The sequence below is a fragment of the Rhinoderma darwinii genome, unplaced genomic scaffold (assembly GCF_050947455.1).
Source record: "Rhinoderma darwinii isolate aRhiDar2 unplaced genomic scaffold, aRhiDar2.hap1 Scaffold_140, whole genome shotgun sequence".
Classification (NCBI taxonomy): domain Eukaryota; kingdom Metazoa; phylum Chordata; class Amphibia; order Anura; family Rhinodermatidae; genus Rhinoderma; species Rhinoderma darwinii.
This window is the reverse complement of record NW_027461968.1, coordinates 34073-49651: the sequence shown is the minus strand read 5'-3', so window position 1 is coordinate 49651 and position 15579 is coordinate 34073. Positions and strand designations below refer to the sequence as shown.

Genomic DNA, 15579 nt, shown 5'->3' with positions numbered 1-15579 from the left:
CGTAATTTCGGACGTAATTCGGGGGTTAATACGCCCGAATTACGTCCGTAAATAGGCCGTGTGAACATACCCTTATACAGGAATAAAAAGAATGTCATCTGGGGTCCTGTATCTAAGCCTACATTGTGTTAGGCTTAGATACAGGCTCCATGTGTGACACTGTTTGTTAGACCCTGTATCTAAGCCTAACAATGTAGGCTTAGATACAGGACCCCAGAAGATCTTATCCAGTTCAGGACCGGGCTATTTTGCGCCTTCAGGACCAGACACCGTTTAGCCCTTTTTAGCACGTGTTAGTTAAATGGCTATAACGTTTTTATTTGTTGGGCTAGCAACGTTATTTTTGCGACGTTTTTTCCGTAGACAATGGAGGTTTATTTTTTTATCGTTTTTATACCCACCTTTTTGCCATTTTAGAATTTTCATTCATAAAGTTTGAAAATAATAGTAAAAAAATAAGCTTTTTTACGTTTCAGCTTTTTTTTTTTTTGGTAATAACATAGTTTTACCCTAATATAGACCTTTTTTTTGTGATCGTCATTGTCTACCGTAAATTTTAATATATTATATGTCTATATTAGGGTAATTGGGTCAGCGCTAGCGTTACAACAATGATTGGCGGGGGGAACGGTATTTTTTTGGGGTGGGTATTTTATGTGTATTTATTATTTCATTTTTTTTGTACTTTATTATTTTTTTATTATTATGGTCTGTCCCTCAAAGGTCAAAAAAGACCTTTGGGGAACTTTATATATTTTTTTTCTTTCTTTTACACCATCTTTTCCACTGTAACTGGAGTTGCACAACAGCCCCAGTTACAGGGGAAATCAGCCCTCTCATAGTGACGATTGCCACTAACTGGGCTGTGCTGGGTCTAGTAAGACCCAGCAGCAGTCTGTCACTAACGGCACCCGGCAATCATGTGACCAGTCACATGATCACCGGGAGGAATAGAGACAGCGCCGCTGCTGCTGCTGTCTCTATTCCTATACACAGCGTTCATTGAAACACCACACACACTAACAATGCCCCCTGTAGATAGTGCCAGTGACAATGCCCCCTGTAGATAGCGCCAGTCACAATGCCCTCTGTAAATAATGACCGTCACAATAACCTCTGTGGATAGCACCAGTCACAATACCCTCTGTAAATAGTGCCAGTCACACTGCCCCCTGTAGATCGCGCCAGTCAAAATGCCCCCTGTAGATATTGCCCAGTGTAAATAGAGTGCCCTGTAGATATTGCCCCAATGCTGCCCACAGAAAAAAAAGCCAGTGCAATAGTAATCAGTTGTATCTGCATCCTAAGGACACGGATACAATTGGGTAAAAAGTCCTGTTTCACCCCGGTTCTCTGAACCAGCTGTAATTTTAACAACCAGTTCGGGAAAACCGGGGCGAACTGGTCCCCCTTCAGCCTCGGGACCTGGGCAAGTGCCCACATTGCCCTCATTGTAATCCGCTCCTGCATATATGGCTCTGACACTTCTCGGCATCCACTATGTATGAGCGGCGCTGAAATGATGACGAGATGGAGGGGAGAAGAAGAGCGGTGAGGTGAGTATGTGTTTTTTTATGTTATGGGAGACGTGGGAGGGATGCTATGGTGCATGGTGTGGTCATTGCTGCACAATTTTACCGCACGGCCCAGCAGAAAAATGCAACACATTTATTAAAATGCTTTTGCCTCTTAATAAATGTGTCGCACTTTACGTTCAATTTTTTTTCTATTAAGACTGGTGTATAAAACAGCAGTGTTAATAAATTGCCCCCTTTATGATTAGTATCAGCGACTGGTAAGTATCCGGATAGATTGTAGTTGTAGGATCACACGCTGCAGTAACATCTTATTTCATGGATTTCTTACAGACATCGGCGTTATATAGAAATCGATAACATTTACCAGGAATTTATTCTCACACCTCCTTCTTCTTTTTCAGGTGTCTATTTCCAAGTTCAGAGAATCAAGATGGTGAATGCTCTACAGGTCGGTTCACACGGAAACCGCAACGGAATCAGCGCCAAAAAAATGCCCCAAATCACTTTCCTGGAGCGGTTTCCGCCTCTGACCCCTCATTGAAATCAATGGGTGGCAGAAAAAAACGCGGAACTGATTAATTTGATTAATTTATAGGACTTTGTGTCTGGCGTTGGAGCCGTTTAGGTATTGTGATTGTCATGGGGCAGTTGGGTAAAGGTATGTTTTTAGACTTGTGAGAGGCTGATAAAGTGTAACTAAACTTTTAACATATCAAAGTGACATAGCAGAAGTTTTGATCAGTGGGGGTCTCAGCACTGAGACCCCCCCCCCCCCCCCCGACTGCTACAGCGAAGCGGCAGAAGCGCTTGGGTGAGTGCTGTGCCGCATGGTTTCTGATTGGCTTTCCACGGAAAACTGAGTGAGCGTTGTACGGACTAAATGTAAACTCTGAGGCCTCATTTACACGAACGTATTATACGCGCGTGCGACGCGCGTGCTTTGCACGCATGTCGTACGCACCTATATTAGTCAATGGGGCAGTTTAGACGATGCGTGAATTGCGCTCAGCGCGTGTGCGCAGAAAAAAACTCACGACATGTTCTATAATCGTGCGTTTTTCGCGCACTCACGCACCCATTGAAGTCAATGGGTGCGTGAAAACCACGCATGCCGCACGGAAGCACTTCCGTGCGAACTGCGTGATTCGCGCAAGAGCTGTCAAACTCCTGAATGTAAACAGAAAAGCACCACGTGCTTTTCTGTTTACAAACATCCAAACGGAGTGTCAAATTCGAGATGAGCGCACCGAACTTCACCGGGTTCGGCCAAACTCGTTTTGACCGAAACCGGTAAAAAATGTTCGGGTACGCGACGTCAGGAGACAGTCACTGTCCACGGTGCTGAAAGCGTTAAACTGGTTCAGCACCATGGACAGTGACTTCCGCTCCGAAAATCCATGAACCTGTAAAAAAAAAAAGACGTTCTGACTTACCGATAACTCCGGTCCGACCTCCCGGGATGACAGTTAAGTCCAAGTGACAGCTGCAGCCAATCACAGGCCAAGCACAGGCTGCAGCCAATCACAGGCTGCAGCGGTCTCATGGACTGCGGCGTCATCCTGGGAGGTGGGGCCGGATGATAAGAGAGGGACGCGTCACCAAGGCAACGGCCGGGAGCCCGGACTGGGGGAAGCAGGAAGTTCTTGGTAAGTATGAAAGTCTTTTTTTATTCACAGGTTGGTGTATATTGTGTTCGGCATTCACTGTCGAGGGTGCTGAAAGAGTTCCTGCCGATCAGTTAGCTCTTTCAGCACCTTGGACAGTGACGGGCGTTGACTAGCCTCATCTCTATGATGGCGGCTGCGCGAAAATCACGCAGCCGCGCATCATACACGGATGACACACGGAGCTGTCAATTGCCTTTTGCGCACGCAAAACGCAGCGTTTTTTTTGCGCGCGCAAAACGCACACGCTCGTGTAAATGAGGCCTGAGTCTGTACACCGTTTGCTCAACTTTCCGAGGGAAGACGATCAGAAACAAAGCAGTACATCGCTCACTCTGACGCTTCTGCTGCTTCATTTTAGCAATAAGTGGGGGTCTCAGTGCTAGGACTCCCACCGATCAAAACTTCTGACATGTCACTATGTTTAGTAACAATTTAAGTCCCCATGCACATGACTGTAAAAAAACAGAACCGCCTGATTCTATTGGCCGCAGAAACCTTTCCGTATCGCTACGGATAGCTGTCTGTGCCGTAGAACCGTGCCGTGAATTATGGAGCATGTCCTACTTTTTGTTTCTTATGGGCCGTGCTCCCATACTTTGTATGAGAGCACGGCCCGAAACTGTGGCCCGCGGCCATCGGCAGCTGGCCGTGCCCACAATCACAGGCCGTGATTATGGGCACAGCCGTGTGAATGGGGCCGAAATGTTGATAAAATTCCTATAGAAAGTATTATGACTAAGTAAAGTAGGTGTGATAGAAATAATTCATACAGTTCTGGTAATAAAGTGATTTTGAGTTGGATTTCCCCGGTCAGATGCGGTTTGGTTGCTGTTTGCAGAAGAGTTTTCTTCTGGAGTTCTTGTTCTTGGAGGATATTCTTGAGGACATTTGGACGTTCTAACAGTCAGTTGTCTACCTCTGGCCATAGAGTAGTGTTTCATCTCTTACAGACGAGTGTGCAGCTTAAAGGGGTTTTTCCATCTTAGACATTTATGGCGGGTCCAGCTCTGATGTATGCCATAAATGTCTAAGATGGGAAGAACTCCTATAAAATGCTCCATTTGTGGCAGGGTAAGGAAGGACACTCTACTTGCCGTCAGATCCACCAAATTAAAGGTAGCGATGAATGGGGTGATAAATGTTGCAGCCAGACGCCCCTTACATCCCGGCTAGTAACAAGATATCATCATTATTTGAGGTGTTCCTGATGTAGAAATCCCTATGTGTAATGACAATGACGTTATCGAGCCCAGTATATTTTGTTTGTCAGTATGTTACACAATCTTTCTGGTTATCAGCAGTGTCCATGAAAGTCTCCCCTGAAATAAGGCTCATTTTTGTAGGGTTTGTGTGGGCAGGGTTTTAATATTTTTGCTGTGAGTGGCGCAGTTTAGTTGACGCGTCTCCTTTTCTTTTCCTCTCTAGTGATTTGGCCAGAAGTCACAAGTCAGTGTCCGGCTATTTTCACTACTAGTGATATCACTTTGTGTCATAACTTGGCGCATGTGAGGTCTCTATTGAATGTGTAATATTTTTCCTGATGATGATATCAGATATTTGGTGTCCTCTCTAGGCCACACTTAGGCCCATGTTATAAATGAGATGTAAATGGTCCACTGAATAGATTGTAGAATGGTTTTCTGTTATACAGATGTGAAGGAGAGCGCTATTTCTTCTAGACATCTGATCTTTGGTGTGATTGGTGAATAATTTAGGGGCTGTGGTCAGAGACAATTCCATGATACTTGTGGCTTATAGTCAGTGTGGGGTGGTCGGTGCGACCTCTTGGATAGGAAGACTTGAGGTGGGATCTCTAGTTTGGCTCCGCTGAATGTACCCCAGAACGGATTTAATTGCCCCTTAAAAATGATTTGAGCTTTATCAGAAACCAGGCACACTAACATCTCTTTACTGATCCAGTACATCTATAGCATATACCAGGAACGTATTATAGCACCTCTTTCTTTTCTAGATGTCTATAAGTGAAGAGAAGCAAAATATAGAATCCTCCAGTCAGCGGCAAAGGAGGAATCAGCGGACTGGTAATTAATATTATTATTAATTACTGATAATTATCAGGCTGGTTTCTAGCTCTGGATTACTCAGAGGTGTAATTCCCAAGTGACGGCTAAGATTTGAACAGCGAAGCTACTGCAGTCCTAGTACTTGTAGCAGACGCTGAAATAGTAAATTAGAATCACTCGGAAACAACCGCCGATTCCCGGGTGCATACCGTCTTCTACAGCGATGTGACTGCGCATGAGCAGTAGCGCACGCTGAAATACAGGTTTAGAATAAGCACTTGGGAACAGTCGCCGGTTCCTGGGTACATACCGTCCTCTACAGCGATGTGACTGCGCATGAGCAGTAACACATGCTGAAATACAGGTTTAGAATAAGCACTTGGGAACAGTCGCTGGTTCCCGGGTACATACCGTCCTCTACAGCGATGTGACTGAGCATGAGCAGTAGCGCATGCTGATATACAGGTTTAGAATAAGCACTTGGGAACAGTCGCCGGTTCCCGGGTACATACCGTCCTCTACAGCGATGTGACTGCGCATGAGCAGTAGCGCACGCTGAAATACAGGTTTAGAATAAGCACTTGGGAAGAGTCGCCGGTTCCCTGGTGCATACCGTCTTCTACAGCGATGTGACTGCGCATGAGCAGTAGCGCACGCTGAAATACAGGTTTAGAATAAGCACTTGGGAACAGTCGCCGGTTCCCGGGTGCATACCGTCTTCTACAGCGATGTGACTGCACATGAGCAGTAGCGCACGCTGAAATACAGGTTTAGAATAAGCACTTGGGAACAGTCGCCAGTTCCCGGGTACATACCGTCCTCTACAGCGATGTGACTGCGCATGAGCAGTAGCGCACGCTGAAATACAGGTTTATAATAAGCACTTGGGAACAGTCGCCGGTTCCCGAGTACATACATTCCTCTACAGCGATGTGACTGCGCATGAGCAGTAGCGCACACTGAAATACAGGTTTAGAATAAACACTTGGGAACAGCCGCCGGTTCCCGGGTACATACAGTCTTCTACAGCGATGTGACTGCGCATGTGCAGTAGCGCACGCTGAAATACAGGTTTAGAATAAGTACTTGGGAACAGTCGCCGGTTCCCGGGTACATACAGTCTTCTACAGCGATGTGACTGTGCATGAGCAGTAGCGCACACTGAAATACAGGTTTAGAATAAGCACCTGGGAACAGTCGCCGGTTCCCGGGTACATACCGTCCTCTACAGCGATGTGACTGCGCATGTGTAGCAGCGCACGCTGAAATACAGGTTTAGAATAAGCACTTGGGAACAGTCGCCGGTTCCCGGGTACATACCGTCCTCTACAGCGATGTGACTGCGCATGTGCAGTAGCGCACGCTGAAATACAGGTTTAGAATAAGTACTTGGGAACAGTCGCCGGTTCCCGGGTACATACAGTCCTCTACAGCGATGTGACTGCGCATGTGCAGTAGTGCACGCTGAAATACAGGTTTAGAATAAGCACTTGGGAACAGTCGCCGGTTCCCGGGTACATACCGTCCTCTACAGCGATGTGACTGTGCATGAGCAGTAGCGCACACTGAAATACAGGTTTAGAATAAGCACTTGGGAACAGTCGCCGATTCCCGGGTACATACCGTCCTCTACAGCGATGTGACTGTGCATGAGCAGTAGCGCACGCTGAAATACAGGTTTAGAATAAGCACTTGGGAACAGTCGCTGGTTCCCGGGTACATACAGTCTTCTACAGCGATGTGACTGCATATGAGCAGTAGCGCACGCTGAAATACAGGTTTAGAATAAGCACCTGGGAACAGTCGCCGGTTCCCGGGTACATACCGTCCTCTACAGCGATGTGACTGCGCATGTGTAGCAGCGCACGCTGAAATACAGGTTTAGAATAAGCACTTGGGAACAGTCGCCGGTTCCCGGGTACATACCGTCCTCTACAGCAATGTGACTGCACATGAGCAGTAGCACATGCTGAAATACAGGTTTAGAATAAGCACTTGGGAACAGTTGCCGGTTCCCGAGTACATACCGTCCTCTACAGCGATGTGACTGCGCATGAGCAGTAGCGCACGCTGAAATACAGGTTTAGAATAAGCACTTGGGAACAGTCGCCAGTTCCCGGGTACATACAGTCTTCTACAGCGATGTGACTGCGCATGAGCAGTAGCGCACGCTGAAATACAGGTTTAGAATAAGCACTTGGGAACAGTCGCCAGTTCCCGGGTACATACAGTCTTCTACAGCGATGTGACTGCGCATGAGCAGTAGCGCACGCTGAAATACAGGTTTAGAATAAGCACTTGGGAACAGTCGCCAGTTCCCGGGTACATACAGTCTTCTACAGCGATGTGACTGTGCATGAGCAGTAGCACATGCTGAAATACAGGTTTAGAATAAGCACTTGAGAACAGTCGCCGGTTCCCGGGTACATACAGTCCTCTACAGCGATGTGACTGCACATGAGCAGTAGCGCATGCTGAAATACAGGTTTAGAATAAGCACTTGGGAACAGTCGCCGGTTCCCGGGTACATACCGTCCTCTACAGCGATGTGACTGCGCATGAGCAGTAGCGCACGCTGAAATACAGGTTTAGAATAAGCACTTGGGAACAGTCGCCGGTTCCCGGGTACATACCGTCCTCTACAGCGATGTGACTGCGCATGAGCAGTAGCGCACGCTGAAATACAGGTTTTGAATAAGCACTTGGGAACAGTCGCCGGTTCCTGGGTACATACAGTCTTGCTGAAATGCAAGTTTAGTAGAAGCACTCGGGAACAGTTGCCAGTTCCAGAGTGCAGGCGGGGACTTGGGCAGCGCTACTGTTGCACATGCGCAGTTGCAGCTACAGGCTGGTAGTCACACCAAGCACTCGGGAATAATTGGATGTTCCGGAGTGCAAACGAAATAAAGCGTGTTTCTCGAGAACATTGAAAGCGACCACAAAGCCATACTATGGTCGGGAATTGTCTTTTCCCGACCATAGCCAGAGGAATGGGTTATGGTCGGATCCAAGGGCAACCAGTAACACAACAAAACTTCTGCAACAAAGGCGTTGAGTACATAATGGCATGGCTTTATAAGCATTCACACATGGCAGACCTGGGAGCCTTGTTTAGGCCCCCGGTTGCCATGGCACCTATCAGAAACCTGCGATTGCGCTGATGGTGACAGAAGAAGCCCCCGCCATCTGTTTACCCACGTAGATGCCCCACTATTGACCACAGCAACTGAGGGGTAACGTGCCGGGATCTACGCTATTTCCCGCACCATCCAAGTACTGTACATTTACGGTACTTTGTGCTAACTGCATGGCACTGTATATGTATGTCACCCAGTGGTTAAATTACAGAAAGCTGACATCAGTACCGTGAATTTCTAGGTTTATAGGATTTGCGTCTGTAAGTAAATAAACCGTATGCAACCCCAATGGCAGCCTCTATCTGTGGTGCACGGTTGGGTAAACGTTCTTTTGGCACTTGCCCCCTCCCCACCTAGTGCTGCACATGGAATAATACAAGACGTTTTTGGGCATGTGCAGTAGCCTGGGGCTGCTCTGCTTGTATGTACCAAGATGATGAAGCAAGCGGGCCTGGGACATTTCACCCATCTGCCCTTAACAACAACCCACCCCCAAATCTGGAACTTCTACAGAGCAGAGAGTAAGCCGGAGGGCATGAATAGCAGAAACAGTGAGGAAAATCCTGACCTAGAATGGATCCAATTGTAGCAAACTATCAGCTGCGAGAAATATCAGGCATGTTCCTGGATATAAACAAGAATATTTCCATTCACTGACCCCAAACAGATATCTTAAAAATGCTGAGGAATTAGTAAGTTGCCGAACTTTTCATTATACTAAATTTAAGCATCTAGTTACATGAAACCGGAAAATCCCTATTATATTGCCATTTTATAGAGATCAGTGGTAAAATAGTGGCCACTCGGGGGCACAAATATGGATAACCAGGCCTGTACCTCTAGTTGTGCCTGTGACAATGCATCACCCCCAACTTATTCTTAAGGACCATGAAGTGTTTGAGCTTCTACATGGACCTAACAAGCGATCTGCTGGAGTCCCTTATCTACACATATTCAGGGCGGAGGTGCCTTGCTGGGGGCTCCACTACATAAATATCCTGCAGACTGTCCGGAAACAAAATGTACTTCTCAGTCGTGTGTATATATGTATGGAGCATGTCCTCACTGTATATACTGTACTCCCTCCTTACTGTCCTCATATATACTGTATATAATGTACTGTTCAGTTATATGTATATATGTATGGAGCATGTCCTCACTGTATATACTGTACTCCCTCCTTACTGTCCTCATATATACTGTATATAATGTACTGTTCAGTTATATGTATATATGAGACGTGTCCTCACTGTATATACTGTACTCCCTCTTTACTGTCCTCATATATACTGTATATAATGTACTGTTCAGTTATATGTATATATAGTATGTGTCCTCACTGTATATACTGTACTCCCTCTTTACTGTCCTCATATATACTGTATATAATGTACTGTTCAGTTATATGTATATATGAGACGTGTCCTCACTGTATATACTGTACTCCCTCTTTACTGTCCTCCTATATACTGTATATAAAGTACTGTTCAGTTATATGTATATATGGGACAGGGTCCGCTCTCTAATCAGGATTTTTAAGGTGCTATGGATAAAACATTATCCCCTACTATACCTTTTCCTGTAATATTATAATAAATATTGGATTTCTCTCTTTCTAAACAGACTCCGCTCCCACTGGACAACATGCAGGGCTCCCATGTTACGTCATCGCCATAGAAACTGTTCGGTTTCCAACCATCGTAGAACGGACAACTAACCGGCAACTGAAAGCTCCTCCCAATGTATTAATGTCACTTCTGTATGGACAGGTAAGATTTGTCTATCCCCTTCAATGGGTTTTCCCATGAAGGACATTTATGACATCTCCACAGGATATGTCATAAATGTCAGATAGATGGGAGTCCCACCTCTGTGACCGGCGCCTATCTCCAGAACGAGGCCCCCTAAACAGTGGCGGATTAAGTAGGCCATAGGCCCTGGGCTGTTACCCAAACATGGGGCCCCCCTACACCTCCGCCGCCCTGCCACTACCTTTTTGTGCAAGCATTAACAGATGGATGTTACGATTCCCCTTGTCAAAGGGCTGCGTCCCTACATACTGACAGTATCACACTGTGCAGGGACACATCCTCCTGACAAGGGGAATGGTAACACGCAATTGTCTAGCAGTCCTGGACTGCACAAAGATATTTTGTGAAAGACAAGGATTTCCTATAAAAAACATGTCAGGAGAGGAGACAGATTCTCTATAAATCTAGTGACTCACAGAAGGTAAAGTAAAGCACCACACACACAGCCCCCGTAGAAAGCGCCACACACAGCCCCTGTCGATAGCATCACACACACAGCCCCTGTAGATAGCTTCACACACATCCCCCCTCCCTTTGTATATAGTGCCACACAGTCCCCTCTCCCCTTGTATATAGTGCCACATATCCCCCCTCCCCTTGTATGTAGTGCTACACAGCAATCACCCCCCTGTATATTGCCACATATATTGCCTCCAAAACAAAACATTGTACTTACCTTGCCCCGTTCCCGCGACGGACGGTGCGCTGCACTGTCTCCAGGCAGAACGCATGCTCATATCAGCGTGATGCAGTTACGTCATCACGGCGGCCTGCCCAGGGAGTCTTCCCAGCACCTTATAGGCTGCAGTCCTAACTTGGCCTGAAGCCTATATCATTAATTCATATCTGCGTCCTGAGGATGCAGATACATGTGAATGTGGCTGTCGCTAGCATCGGGGCCCCCTCCAGTTCTAGGCGCCAATGGGCTTGAGGGGGCCCGTGCAGCCCAGCCAATAAATGTTATGGGCTTGGCAGCCATGGGCCCCCTGGGAGCCTTGGTCGGCTGCCCGAGCCTTCCTAACGATCCGCCGCTGCCCCCAATCCCAGTTATAGCTTTTTGTGCTCATGCTGCTTCCTGGTCACTTCTTGATGACATGGTCGGAAGTTACAGAAACAGCGGTGAGTGCCTCGAATTTCTATCTTCTATATATATATATATATATATATATATATATATATATATTGATGTGCTCAGGACTTCACCCTAGGATCCCCCCTTACTAGTAATAAAGGCCGTGCACCTGCATTTGGGATTTCAGATCCTCGCTGTCTTTTTGGATTATTTATCAGTTTGTTTTCTGTGTTTTTACAGATAGTGCCAGAAACCCAACTATGGATTTAGAGCCAGAGAACAGTCATGGCTGGTTAAAGATGACTCCACAGCCACGGGTGTTGGCAGTCAGAGAAATATTAGGGAGCCACAGAACTCCTTCAAAAGCCTTGTAAATAAAAGAATGAAAGTTTGGTGGAACCGAGCATTCCTAGCAAATTATCTCCAACGGAACCTTATATCGAGGGGGTTACGCATACAAGTTTTCCCATCATTTCCAATTAAAGATTTGAATTTTCCATCTAAATGGGAGGAGAACTGCAGTGCGTGTTCATTTAAAGTGATGGAGCTTCTTATTGGACTCAATAACACCTCATTAGAAAACAGGGATAACGAGCTGGAAAAGATCCAGCAAAAATTAAAAGCAGAGATGTCCAAAGAGGACTTAGAAACATTTAAAACACAATTGGATCAACAATGCCTCGTGTGGGAAAAAGAAATGGAGAGCAGAAAAACAAAGAAATTGATATGTGATAATAATGATTTTCAACAGAAGAAAATATATTGATGGAATGGGAGACAAAATGGTAATCACTGAGTCTTTCCTCTTCTATGTGATCTTTGTCATCACAGAGCGGTCACCATGATATGACATTATGTAGTAGCGTGAGGTCTACACGTGACTTACCAAGATACAAAAGAAAACGGAACTAAAATCAGTCGTCCAACAGTAGGAGAAAAATGAATAAGGGATTGGAACAAAATCCAAGACATCACAAGAAGGTCATTAACATTTCTATGCATCAATTATCTATAGGTGACATCACACTGTTGGACAAAGTCTTGACCTTTTCTCCCGCCTCCTGTTTTGATCTTTTCTCAGCAGTAAAAGATCTGCAATTTTTTGCACAATCTTTGATCTTTAAGAAATGGTATTTTAAAGAGGAAGGCGATTTATTTGTCACAGTTGAGGAACGAGAAACATTGCGAATATTTGAGAAACTCTTTCACCAAGAAGGGGGAATATCAGAAGGTAAGATTCATATCTGTATTAGAACCAAATCTACAAAATCCCCCCGTTGTCTATTTGCCCCGCAGTAGATCTTTTTGTCAAATTAGTCCCTGAAGATTAGCAAAACATTCCAAGGAAAATTAAGAATGACAATCTGTCGAGTTCAGAGAGAGAGAGAGAGAGAGAGAGAGAGCTTGGAGAGGATTAAATCATGGCATGATGTGGTAGTAAAACCTGCCGATAAAGGCAGAAATGTGGTATTTTGGCCACGCCAGATGTATATTTATGAAGCAAATCGCCAATTGAAAAAACTCCACTTTTTAAATAATGATATCACGGAGGCGGAGGTTGCTTTAGCAATCTCTAAGCTACACAATAATAAAACGCCGGGTCCTGACGGCCTATCGGCTGAATACTACAAACTTTTGCCAGATATTGTACCGACATTGACGAGGACCTTACAAGCCATATTTAGTGGGGAGATTGACCTGCCTAACTTTCATGCGTCCAGGACCATATTGCTTCCCAAACCTGACAGGGATCCAACCCTCCTTTCCTCATATCGTCTGATTTCCCTTTTAAACCAAGACTATAAGCTCCTAACAAAGATTTTGGCCGACCGCCTCCAAACCATGTTTGGACTGATCATTGCCCCAACCCAACTGGGTTTCTTAAGGAATAGACATTCCACTAAAGGTATCCGTCAGGTTGTAGCAGCCACGGTGTCTGCACTAGACCCCTCCTCCCCAGTGACCATGCTGCTGGGACTTGACGCGGAAAAGGCGTTTGACTCTTTATCATGGCCATTTCTCACAGCGGTGTTGCAGTCCCGGGCCTTCGGGGACCGCTTTCTAACATTCCTTTCACGCTCACAGGCCTGCTCTACCACATCCCTTACCATCAATGGGCTTAACTCACCTCCTATCTCAATTTTCAGGGGTACGTGTCAGGGATGCCCTCTCTCACCGTTACTGTTTCATTTATCCCTAGATCCACTTCTCCGTCATCTCCAGTCCCTAGCATGTTTTCAAGGCATACAAATTGGAGATTCTCAAATTACACTATCGGCATTTGCAGATTATATTTTGTTCTTCATATCTAACCCTGCCTCTACTTTACAACCAATCCTCCAGGATATCCCAATTTATGGTGCCCTGTCAGGTTTCAAGATCAATCTACAAAAATCAGAAGCCCTAATTCTTAAGGGTCCCTCCAGGCCACTCTGGTCTTCGAAGCATGCATTTAAATGGAACTCTGATTACATTCCCTATTTGGGGGTACGCATCACGAGACAACCATCAAATTTATATCAACTAAACCTTAATCCCATTATTGCATATTTGGAATCCCAACTCATGGCTTGGAGGCACTTTACTCTATCATTTTTAGGTAGGGCTAATCTATTAAAAATGGTTGTCTTCCCTAAATTGTTATACTTACTACAATCCTTGCCTATATACTTGAGACCAGTTGATGTTAGGCAAAAGAGACCAAGAGTGAGCCTATGCATATTGCAGCAACATCATGAAAATGGAGGGATTAATTTTCCACAGATTCACTTATACAATATGGCAGCTCAACTACGAGTGATTGGAGATTGGATAACCGGCAGCTCCTGCTTTTCTGATTCTACATTGGACCAACAATTTTCAAAACCCATTTCCTTAACATGCCTCTTACACACTCCCTACTCGGCTCTATCACCTGATGAACGGGCTAACCCCCTAGTCATGTCCTCCTGGAAACATGGACCAAGGTCAGACAACACTTAGGTTTAAACCCTAGATTTTTCCTACTTCTTCCTTGGGTCCATAGCTTTGACTTCCAAAATGCCAACCCCCATGTGGTTTTTCGTGGATGGGTTGGGGGGGAGGGGTTGACATGTATTAATCAGATAACTAACATGCTCACTCGTCGTCCATACTCATTTAATGAACTACGTATACAATATGATTTTTTGGGCCAACACCCATTTTATTACATGCAGGCCTGTAGCTATGCTCACAAGGTCATTAGACACTTACAAGACCAAGACTGGGATGACTTCTTCTGTCACTAGACTCCATCTCATCAATGCCGAAAAAGACTAATCACTACCTATTATAACGTTTTAAGACAGCCATTGGACTACACTAAATCGAGATCAGGCGTATCTTACTGGGTTGACCACTTAGATCAAACAACTCATGACGATGTCCTATCATCTGTAACTATGGCTGCCAAATACCTCCCATCAGCCATGTCCTGGGAGATGTCTTTTACAATAGCCCATAGGGCTGACATTTCCCCTTATAGGGGCTTTCTCATGGGTAACTCCTCTGACCATTCGTGTTTAAAGTGTGGAGCACCGCAATTACATTGTCTCTGGTTATACCCAACTATTGTTGACTTTTGGCGAAAGATACAATATTTTGTGTCGAACACCCTGTCCATACCATGCGCCTCAACCCAAAAGTGGGGTCTCTTTGGGATACTGCCACCTTCCATGTTCTTTATCCCGAAACATCACAAACAACTGTAATACTATGTCTCTGCGGCTGCTAGGAAGGCCATTCTCCAGGTTTGGATAAATAATACACCCCCCACACATCGTATTTCCCTAGAAAAAATATCTTATCTTTTCCGAATGGATTGGGTGGAAACCTCCCATCGAAAAGAGCACAAAACTGAAGCCTTTTTTAAGTTGTGGGAGAACTTTATACCTCTCTTACCACTTCATATAAAACAAAAACTGATTGCATGCTTTGGCTCCACAACTTGGTATCTGGAGCATCAGCTGTCTGGTGTGACACCAATCATGATCTGATTCCTTAAATATCTGTATTGAATCGCGGTAACGATGGGGATACACGTGTCCATCCTCTTCCCCCTCCCCCTCTATACTTCCCTTCCCCCTTCTTTATGGTTTATTTAGTGTGTTTCATCTCCTATGAATATTGACACTTTTTCAATTTGTCTTTGGGGTAAAATCTCTAATTCTGTCCTCGCTCCAACTAGGATCATTTGAAGTAATTTATACAAATTGTAGATTATATAATATGCAAAATAATGATATAAGTGTTTAGAGATGCTATTGCCATGGGAAATATTGTTGAATTGTTGTTCGCTTGTTTGTTATGT

General features: G+C 45.2%; 1 long non-coding RNA gene across 3 annotated transcripts in view; it reads left to right on the top strand.

Annotated features, from left to right (window-relative positions):
• Window positions 1-11513, top strand: part of LOC142699180 (uncharacterized) — a 31521-nt gene extending 20008 nt beyond the window's left edge. The window contains exons 1-3 of one of the 3 annotated variants that reach the window (XR_012866068.1): window positions 1938-1986; window positions 9990-10135; window positions 11490-11513. This is a non-coding gene — a long non-coding RNA (uncharacterized LOC142699180). Of the gene's footprint in view, window positions 1-1937; window positions 1987-5177; window positions 5248-9989; window positions 10136-11489 lie in introns of those variants that run through there. The other 2 variants (XR_012866066.1, XR_012866067.1) reach the window with 2 other exon arrangements.
• The last annotated feature ends 4066 nt before the right edge of the window (window positions 11514-15579 follow it).